The sequence below is a fragment of the Monodelphis domestica genome, chromosome 4, assembly GCF_027887165.1.
Source record: "Monodelphis domestica isolate mMonDom1 chromosome 4, mMonDom1.pri, whole genome shotgun sequence".
Classification (NCBI taxonomy): Eukaryota; Metazoa; Chordata; class Mammalia; order Didelphimorphia; family Didelphidae; genus Monodelphis; species Monodelphis domestica.
The window spans coordinates 419,012,674-419,022,955 of record NC_077230.1 but is presented as its reverse complement, the minus strand read 5'-3'; the positions used below and the strand labels follow the sequence as shown (position 1 = coordinate 419,022,955).

Genomic DNA, 10,282 nt, shown 5'->3' with positions numbered 1-10,282 from the left:
CCAATGGGGGCGCGGCACCGGCCAGGGGAGCCGGACGTGACCAATAAGAGCACAATGCCGGTTGGGGGTGCCCGAAACGGACCAATGAAGATGCCACGGGGGCGGGGTGCCTGAGACAGGTGCCCCGGAGGACTTGGGGGCGTGGGGTGTGTGCCCTGAACTGACCCCGGTGGATGGCAAAGTACGTCACGCGTGGACCCCCTGGGGGAAGAAGTCTAAGCCCCCCCCCCGCTCGAACCCCTAAGTGCCACAGGCCTGATTAGGAGGGGTTAGGAGTTGGGAAATCCTGCAGTAGGTTTCATCCTCGAGCCCCCGGCCCCGGGTGCAGAGAGGAGGCTTGCTCCCATGGCCAAGGGCGGGTTTATTTTAAATTCGGTAGTACAAAAGAGAATGCCAAGTGATCCCACCCCAGACTCCAAGAGGGATTCTCGGGAAAAGGGACTCCATCCTCCCCACCTCCAAGCTCAAATTCTGGAGAGAGGCAAAACCCTCTGGCAGTCGAATTTAGAGCTCTCCAGGGCCCCACGCAGGATTTCTGCCCCGCAGGGACTTCGGAGAGAGAGGTAACCCTGCTGAGCTGGGAATCTGCTTCCACGCTGGTGTAGACTAGCTGACAGCTTCTGCATTGAAGTGTTTGGAGCCAAGACCGTCCTCCCTCCTCACTAAGTCTCCATGTGGGAAGCTCTCGGGTCAAGGCAGCTAGAGTCCGTAGGACTTCCTTCATTCTGCCCTCAGTAGGGTGTGCCGAGTCTGGACTAGCACCAAAGGAGCCGGCTCCCTCCTCACCTGCTCCTCCTCCCTTCATCTAGCCCCACCTTCCGAGACTAAAATCGGCCCCCGCTCGGGTTCCAGGAGTTCTGCCCTCCCTAGGTGGGTCTGCCCCCCCCTCCTGAAGGCTCCCTCCCCGTCTCTCCAGGATCCGCCTCCCGCCACTAGTGGCCCTTTCCTCAGAAAGCGGTTCCAAGTCCCACCCCTACTCCCCGGCCCCGCCCCCTCCATGCAGTCCCAGTCTTCAGGAGATGTACAGGCCCCGCCTCCAGCTCCATAGACTCTATGGAAAACATTAGAGAGTTTTCCCGGGCCCCGCCCCCAGTAGGTGACATCAGCTCAGAGAGTGGTGTAGACGTAGACACAGACGAGGACCAGCAGGTTGAGTGCTGTGCCTACCAGGCCCAGCAGCGCCAGCAGCCTCTCCTCCCTCTCCGGTTCCGGGGGCTCGTCCATCCGCAACCTCCCTTCCTCCTAAAGAAATCACAGGAGAGACTGAGGAGGAGTCTGGAGACGGGGTGGAGCGAGGGAAGAGGTCCTCTCTCTACCCACCCGCTGATTCTCCCCCATCATCAGCAAGACTTCTGGTCCATGCCGGGTGTCTCACCCCTCGCCCCCTGCCTCCTTCCCAAGAGTAAAAGGACAGGGACAAAAACACAGGAAGACAAAAGAAAGGCGGAGACAGGTTCGAAGGACAGAGACAGCGGCGGAACCACTGAGACTGAAGATAAGGAGAGACTGGGGACCCCGGAGCAGACAGCTGGGAAGGACCCTGAGGCAGAAAAAGAAACCGACAGCCAATCACCAAGATTTGGGAGGCGGAGCAGCTGACACCCAGAAAGACAGAGAAGCAGCTTCTCCCTCCCCCTACCATGCCCAGGGCTTGTCCTCACAGGGGCTGCTGAAAACCCGAGTGTAGATAGGGTCTCTAAGGCCCACCCAAGCCCTTCTGTGCTGGGATTCAAATGACATGGGGAAAAAATTGCTTGCCATCGAAGGCCCAACTCAGGTGCAAGCTCCTCCAGGAAGCCTTCAGGGATCCTTGTCCACTTTACTACTGTTCTTTCCCTCCCACCAGTCTCCTCCATCACCTGGTTTCCAATTTTAAGCCCTCTCCCCTTGACCCTGCTCTTCTCCATCCTGGTTCTGGTCTTGGAATCTGGAGATCTGAGTTCGAGTTCCACCTCAAGGAACTTGCTGTGTGCCCTCGGGGAAATCATAACTCTCCTGAAATAATCCTTGCTTTCCCTATTTCTCAGTGCACTAACTAGGACTGTGAGTTAATGTCTTGGGTTGTGTCTGACTCAAAGCCTCTGCTAGACTTGGAGCTACCTTATGGCCAGACCTGGACTTTCATCTCTCATGTCCCTCATGCCCATGTCCTTCCATAGGGCTCTCTCTGCACTGTACACCCAAGGAAATATTTGTGGAATGAATGAATGAATGAATGAATGAGTGTTCTCTGACAGAGAGTGTGTCCTACTGTTACAGACAGAGATAAATGGAGGCACAAAGAGGAGAACTGAGATCCCTAAGAAGCCAAGCACACGAAGAATTACACACCACTAGAAGGAAACAGATGACCCCAGGGAACTATGGGCGCATGGTTGCTCCCAAGCACACAGTTAGAAGTACACATTGGGGGAGAGCCGAGGAGATGCCCAGGGACCCAGAGCTCTCCACACCCACAAATGCCCACAGAGAGGCACACACAAGTACTTCGTGTGCCCACACGGAAAACAAGTACTCAAAGACAGACACAGAAAAAGCACCTGCCACCCAGAGGGACTGCGAGATAGTCACACACACACACACACACACACACACACACACACACACAACTACTCCCAGGTACCCACGGACACAGAGAGGGAGCTCCACCCACACGGATGCCCAGAGAGTACTCAGGGATGCCCAGAGGCAGGGATATGGATGTGCCAAACATGCAAACATGCAGAGGGCAGCCTATATGAGCATGGAGACCTCCAGAAGGGACCCAGCTGCTCCCAGGGCACACAGACACACAGAGGGACATGAATACAGGGCCACAGACATGCCCGCCCATACACAATCATACACACTGGTTCACAGAGACATGCAGAGGTTCACAGGGACACAGAGAATACTTGCAATTACACGCAAGTGCATGCACACACGGAGAATGGGACTTGCCCCAGGAAGAGAGGAATGAGGAAGGAAAGGGGAGGAGAGGGAGGGGGAGGGTCTCCGGGCCCTCACCAGGCGCTGCATCAGCCCCTGCACCTCCTCGCAGCATTAGCCGGTGCCTCCTCTTCCTCCTCCTCTTCTTCCTCGGCACCCCGATGCAGCCACCGCCAAGGCTCCCCAGAGCCTAGGAGAGGGAGGCCCCATGAGTGTGCGCTGTGCTCGGGACTGAGAGGTTGAAGGGTGGGGAGAGAGAATGTGTGTGTGTGTGATGGTGTGTATGGCCCCCAGCCCCCCGTACCTGCTGTTTCCAGGCCAGGACTCCGGAGTCCTCTACCCTCAACAGGGCCTTCTCGCCCCTGCCCAGTCTGCCCTGCCACCCCAGACCGCTGCCTCCTTCTCTCACCCGAAGGTGGGGACGAGGAGGCAGGTCAGCCTGCTCAGCCTCAGTGAAAACCCTCCACCTCCCGGCCTGGAAGCCCCGCCTCTAGATGGCCCCGCCTCTCAAAATAGGGCGGAGTCCAACCCAACCCCACCCCCAACTCTGGGAGGATTCTATTTCCCCGGCGTCCCTCCCACCCTTAGCCCCCAGGTTCTTAGGACAGAGAGGATTCCGTACCTCTGGCTCCTCCTCCTTTGAGTCATCACAACTGCACCCTCTGGTTGCTAAGCAACTACATCTTCATCCTGGTCCAAGGGAAGCTGAAAAGAGAAAAATGGAGCGGGGCAGTTGCTGGCCCCCACTGTCCTTTCTGGGTCACTCTTATCTTCTTGGGTTCTTATTTGGAGATTCTAGTCTGTGCTCTAGACCTCGTTTGGGATTTGGGTCACCACTTCCTGGGTTCTAGACTGCTGGCTGTGAGACAGCAGCTTTAGCATCCCTCAAAAGGCATGCCTTCCAGGAAAAGGAATAAGGAGGTGATTGCTCTGCCATCCTTTGCCCTGCTCAGACCACAGCTGAGTGCCATAATTTAGGAAGGATATTGAAAAATTAGAGAATTCCCAGAGGCAAGGCAATCAAGATGGTGAGAAGCCTGGTGTCCATGCTATATGAAGATAGGGAGAAAGAACTGGGGATGTGTAGCCTGAAAAAGAGAAGATTGTGTGTGTGTGTGTGTGGTGCCAGGAGAGCTGTTTTTAAATATTTCAAGGATTAGCATATGAAAGAGAGATCAGAGTTGTTCTCTTGGGTTCCAGAGGACAGAACTAGAAGCATGATGGAAGAGGCAATCAGAAAACAAAGACAAAAAACAGCCAAAACCGTCCTACGGAGAAGAGCTGTCCATGGTTGCAACGCACTCTTTGAGGAGGCAAGGGATGGAAGGGAGGAGGGAAGGAAAACCCACTGGAGGTCTTCATTTAAAGGCTGGTTGACCATGAGGAGGTTGTGTTGTGCAGAGAATTCTCCATCAGATATGGATCAGACTACATGATTACTAGATGGACCTTCTAACTCCAGACTGGTTCTTTATAATTCTGCTAGGTTCTGACTGATCTTGGAATTCAGTGTCCTACTGTCCTAGAATCTCTGAGTTCTAGGTCACAGAGTACCACAAACATCCTGAAGGCTAGGGAAGAGCTTGCTGTGCTCTGGACAACTGAATGACTACTCCATTTCTAGGTTTCCAAGTTTGGGTATTTCAAATATGTGTGATCTTAACCCAGTAAACCTTTAATAATGGTTTAATGGGGGGGGGGGAGAGAAGATGGGTAGCTCAGTGGATTGAGAGCCAGGCCTAGAAATGGGAGGTCCTGAGTTCAAATATGACCTCAGACACTTCTTAGCTGTGTGACACTAGGCAAGTCACTTACTCTTCATTGCCTAGCCCTTGTCACTCTTCTGCCTTAGAACCAATATACAGTATTGATTCTGAGACTTGAAAGTAAGGCTCTAAAATATAATGACAAAAGGATGATGGAAGCTGTTTTTATGGTTTCACTTATTAAGGGCTCTGATATTGTCTTAACATATATAGGAGAAATTCCTCATTGGAGGAGCACCTTTCAGCTTGCATTGTCCCCTATCAAGTCAGTTCTTGTTAATCAATAAACACAGAGGGTTCAGGGATTCCCTTCCCATTTGAACCAGTGGTGTTACTTCAGAGATATGGTGTAATGAATTCCAAAATGTCAGAAAGTGACTATTAAAAATTGTATTGACATGTAATCTTGACAAATGAAAACATATGGTCAAATGTAGAAAACGATTTACAAAAATCTGTCTGTTCCCTTCTCATATTTTCTTCATGGGGGATTTCAATATATAGAGAGTCAATTCACATCAAGACTGATAAATTTTCTTGATCTTTTGGGTTAAAATCAAGGGAAGATTTGTTTTTGAGGAGGAAGTAAACATGATTGCAGTTATTCAGGGGAATTCCTGCAGTCATCACTTTGGCAAGGAGCATTAATAGTGGGGGGTTTCTTCAAAGATATTTTATTTTCCCAATTACATATAATAACAATTTTCAACATGTTTTCCAAAATTATAAGATCCAAATTGCCTCCCTCCTTCCCTTCCCTCCCCTCTCTTCGACATGGTAGCCAATTTGATCTGGGTTATAGATGTGTTATCATGCAAAACGTATTTCCATACTGGTCATTGTTGTAAGAGGACACTCATATAAAACCAAAACCTCAAAATAAAATGATGAACTAATGTGAGAAATGGTAGACTTTGATCTGCATCTGACACCAACAGTTCTTTCTCTACAGGTGAAAGCACTCTTTGTCATAGGTCCTTCTGAATCGTCCTGGAGCTTTCATAGTTGATCATCATACAGTATTGCTATCACTGTGTACCATGTTCTCCCAGTTCTTCCTACTTCACCCTGCATCAGTTGATGTAGGTCTTTCAAACGTTTTTTCTGAAATTATTCTGCTCATCTTTTCTTATGGCACCAACATGTACCATAATTTGTTCAGCCATTCCCCAATTGATGGACCTCCCCTCAATTTCCAGTTCTTTGCCACCACAAAAATAGCTGCTATAAATATTTTTGTCCAAGTAGATCCTTTCCCGTTTTTTATGATTTCTTTAGCATACAAACCCAGTAGTGGTATGACAGGATCAAAGGATATGCACAATTTTATAGCCCTTTGGGCATAGTTCCAAATTGCCCTCCAGAAGGTTGAATCTGTTCTCAACTCCACCAACAATGCATTGGCGACCCATTTTGCCACATCCCCTCCAACATTTATCATTTTCCTTTACTGTCATATTGGCCAATCTGCAAGGTGTGAGGTGGTACCTCAGAGTTATTTTAATTTGCATCTCTTTCATCAAGAGGGGCATTAATACTGTTGATGATTTTTTAAACATTCTTTTGGTGCTGTCCCTTCCCTGAGATAATGTGTAAAATGATTGCCTGATGCTTTCCAAGATTCTTCTTCCACTGTGAATTTCTTTGGTGTATACTTGGTCTGGTCCAGCCTCACCTCAATACATTAATCAACATTTATTAAATACCAAGCATATTTGAGAATATATTCCCAGTTTCATCAACTGACCCCTGAAATAAGATGCTATGCATAGCTTTTTCTTTTGTACTAGAACTTGACATTCTAGCAAAGGGCTATGAGCAGACTAGGTATTGCTATTCTGAGGGATTAAGGGAACTTGTCTTTCCCATGGTAAACTTGGCCATCTCTCTCTGGAGATGCAATGGAAAACAACTGCGCATCTTGCTGGAACCTTATTATTTTTATATAGTACTTGTTCCTGGAAGGTTCCAACTGCTCCCAACTCCACACTGCCCTTACTTATCTTTTTGTCTTCTTGATTCATTGATCAGATTTGACCCATTTCAGAAAAAGAATATGTTTGCATATTTTGTTAGAGCTCTTCTCTTGTGAGCAGAAGAATAAAAATTTCAGGGGCAGCTAGGTGACTCAATGGATAGAGAGTCAGGCCTGGAGATGGGAGGTTCTGGGTTCAAATTTGACCTCAGATGCTTCCTAGCTATCTGATCCTGAGCAAGTCATTTAATCCCAATTGTCCAGCCCTTACCATTCTTCTGCCTTGGAACAGATGCTTAACATCAATTCTAAGACAACAAAATAAAAAAGATCCAAATTGCCTTTGCTTTAAAAAGAATACGCAGAGCATTGAATCAATTCTTCAGCAAATGATAAGTAATACTTTCCAGCTTCTTCATGATCCTGGATCTGCTCCAGTTTGTCATTCATTCCCTTGCCTCAATGTGACTCTTACAAATAGGATCCGACTGAAACATCCTCTCTATCCAAATATTAGCTGCGCTATGTCCTAGGTGTTTTGTGTTCTAGACTGGTCTTCATTCATCTCCCAATTAATGGAAGAGAACAGACTTCACAGAATTGTAGAACCGCATAATCGGAAGGGACTTCAGAGATTCTATCCCACACCTGTATAAAAATCTCCACAGCATCCCAGACTAGCATTCTATACCACCAGTACTGGGGAACTTACTAATATCCTGAGGCAGTCCATTCCATCTGGGGTCCAGGAAGGGCAAAAGGATGAGCAGAACTGGCTCGGACCTCCCCAGCATTCCCCAGTGGGCAACAGCTGTGTCCCAGCTCCTTCTGGGCACCAGGGAGCCTGGCCCATAGAAAGCTGATGATGGCACTTGTTTTAGGTTTTAGGTTCAGGTTTACTAAGGTCCTGACACTTCACTGTGGTCCTCTGAGAAGCAATCTATGGTTCCGGAGTCATGCCCACTGCCACCTCTCACCCTAGTCCTCAAATTTCCCATTCTGGGTTGTATCAGATCTATCAGAAATGAAAAGGACTGAGGTTTCAGTTTCCCTCTGGTTCTGTTGAGGGTTCCAGTCTCCTATCTGTCCAACAAGAAGCCTTCTAAGATCCTTTCCTGTTCTAAATTTGAAAAATCCAATACTGGCTAATCCTCCATTGGAGTCCATAGCACAGAGCCCAGTCCTGATCACAGAATCTCACGATCTAGACAGAGAGGCCATCTAGTTCTACCCATACCTGAACCAGAATTCTGTCTATAGTGTATTTGATAGATGCTTATCAGGAGGACAGATAGCTCACTGGATCCAGAGTCAGAAACACCTGAGTTCAAATTCAGGCTCACACACTTATTAGCTGTGTGACCCTGGACAAGTCACTTAACCCCTGTCTACCTCAGTTTCTTCAACTATAAAATAGGCATAATAACAGCTCCCATCTCCCAGAGTTATTGTGAGGACCAAAAGATATTTGTAGTGCTTAGTAGAACACCTGGTACTTAATAGGTACTTAATAAATACTTAATCCCTTTCCCCCTCCCTTTCTCTTGTCTTAGCCAGCTCCAGCTACTCCTACCCCATACCAAGTTATGGGGATTTCTGCTTTAATGTTATATTTGTACTTCCTCTTGATGCCAACTCCATTTGTAAATGAATATTTTTAATATAGTTTTGTTGAGCTTTTTAAAAAGTGAACTCTAGAACCACTTCAGATCTTACCCAGTTTAGTAGGAACTACATTAAAAAAAAAAAACCCTCACCTTCCATCTTGGAGTCAATACTGTGTATTGGCTCCAAGGCAGAAGAGAGGTAAGGGCTAGGCAATGGGGGTCAAGTGACTTGCCCAGGGTCACCCAGCTGGGAAGTGTCTGAGGCCAGATTTGAACCCAGGACCTCTCATCTCTAGACCTGACTCTCAATTCACCGAGCTACTCAGCTGCCCCCATCTATTTTTTTTTAAAACCCTCACCTTCCATCTTAGAGTCAATACTGTGTATTGGTTCCAAGGCAGAAGAGTGGTCAGGGCTAGGCCATGGGGGTCAAGTGACTTGCCCAGAGTCACACAGGCAGGAGGTGTCTGAGGCCAGATTTGAACCCAGGACCTCCTGTCTCTAGGCCTGGCTCTCCATCCACTGAGCCACCCAGCTGCCCCCAGGAGCTACATTTTTAAGGTCCCTAACAGATAGAATAAAGTCGTTTTCCCCAGAGAAGCCATCTCTGAAAAGGATTGGTCCAGGGGACCAGGGCTTAATTCACTGACAAAGCAAGGGTGTTAAAAAAGCCCAAGAATGGATTCCCCTCCGACTTGACAGATGTCCCAGGGACGGACACACACCCTTCTGACCAGATGAGTCTCCTGGATGCATTGCCCCATGCCAGTGCTACATCTTTGCCGAATATTTCTTCCGTGGTAGTGATCCTTAAGCTTTCTTTGTGTTCAGTGTTCTAGGACCTCCGAGCGCTTCATTTCATCTCACTTGTTCTGAGCCTGAGTCAAGCCTGGCCAGAAGGAGAGGAAATGCCACAAAAGTGATGCTCATCTTTCCCACTGAGTGGCTGAAAAGGTTGTTGAGCACCCTGTACTCTGGCCCTGACACATGGGACAGAATGTGGTCTGCATCATGGGGACTGGGCAGAGGTATGGTGCTGTAAGAAACGAAGACGATGGCTTTAGAGAAACCTGCAAAGACCTCTATGAACTGATCCAGAGGGAAGGAAGCGGAACCAGGACATTAAATTACCCAGTAACCGCAAAATAAGTATAAAGATAATCAACTTCGAAAGACTTTGCTTCTCTGATCAACATAACTAGCCACCATTCCAAAGGACTCATGATGAAACATGCTGTCCCCCTCTTGTGAGAAAGTTGGATTAATTGCAGATTGAAATATATTTTTCCTTCCTTTTTTTCTTGGAACATGTGTGACTATACAGAGGTATAACGGGGTTTATTTTTCTTGCCTTCTCAATAATAAGGAAGGGAGGGGGAAGCTGGGTGGCTCAGTGGATGGAGAGCCAGGCCTAGAGATGGGAGGTCCTAGGTTCAAATCTGGCGTCACACTTCCTAGTTGTGTGACCCTGGGAAAGTCATTTAACCCCCATTGCCTAGGCCTTACCACTCTTCTGCCTTAGAACCAATACCCAGTATTGATTCTAAGATGGAAGGTAAGGGTTTAAAAAACAAAAACAAAGGAGGGGAAATAGGGGAGAATTTGAAACTGAAAAGAAGTCCCTGCTTAAAAAAAAGAAATATGATGTAGTTTTAAGAGGCAGGGTGATTTTGGATAAGGTATAGGAACTGGGATCAGGAAGAACTGGGTTCAAATCCCACCTCAGGTACTAGCTATGGGACCCTGAGCAAGTCACTTAAACTCTATTGCCTCAATTTCCTCATCTGTGACATTAATTTGAATTTGCTGACTCATATTGAAATATCCAGATCTTTTTCAAACTTCCACTCTTACATTTATCCCTATTAAATTTCATAGGAAAAACTAAATGAGATACAAATAGAAATAGACAAAATAACAGTGGCATGCTTTTATTATCCCCTCTCAGAACTAGATAAATCCAATTTTAAAAATATGTTAAGGGTATGAACAGAACCTTAGATAAG

At 47.6% G+C, this 10,282-nt stretch overlaps 1 long non-coding RNA gene across 1 annotated transcript; it reads right to left on the bottom strand.

Moving 5' to 3' along the window:
* Positions 1–341: 341 nt before the first annotated feature.
* On the bottom strand, positions 342–3,529 carry LOC103106814 (uncharacterized). The gene is made up of 3 exons (XR_466557.3): positions 3,233–3,529; positions 3,007–3,118; positions 342–1,242 (listed from the first exon to the last, which is right to left on the bottom strand). It is a non-coding gene; the product is annotated as an uncharacterized LOC103106814 (long non-coding RNA).
* Positions 3,530–10,282: the final 6,753 nt, after the last annotated feature.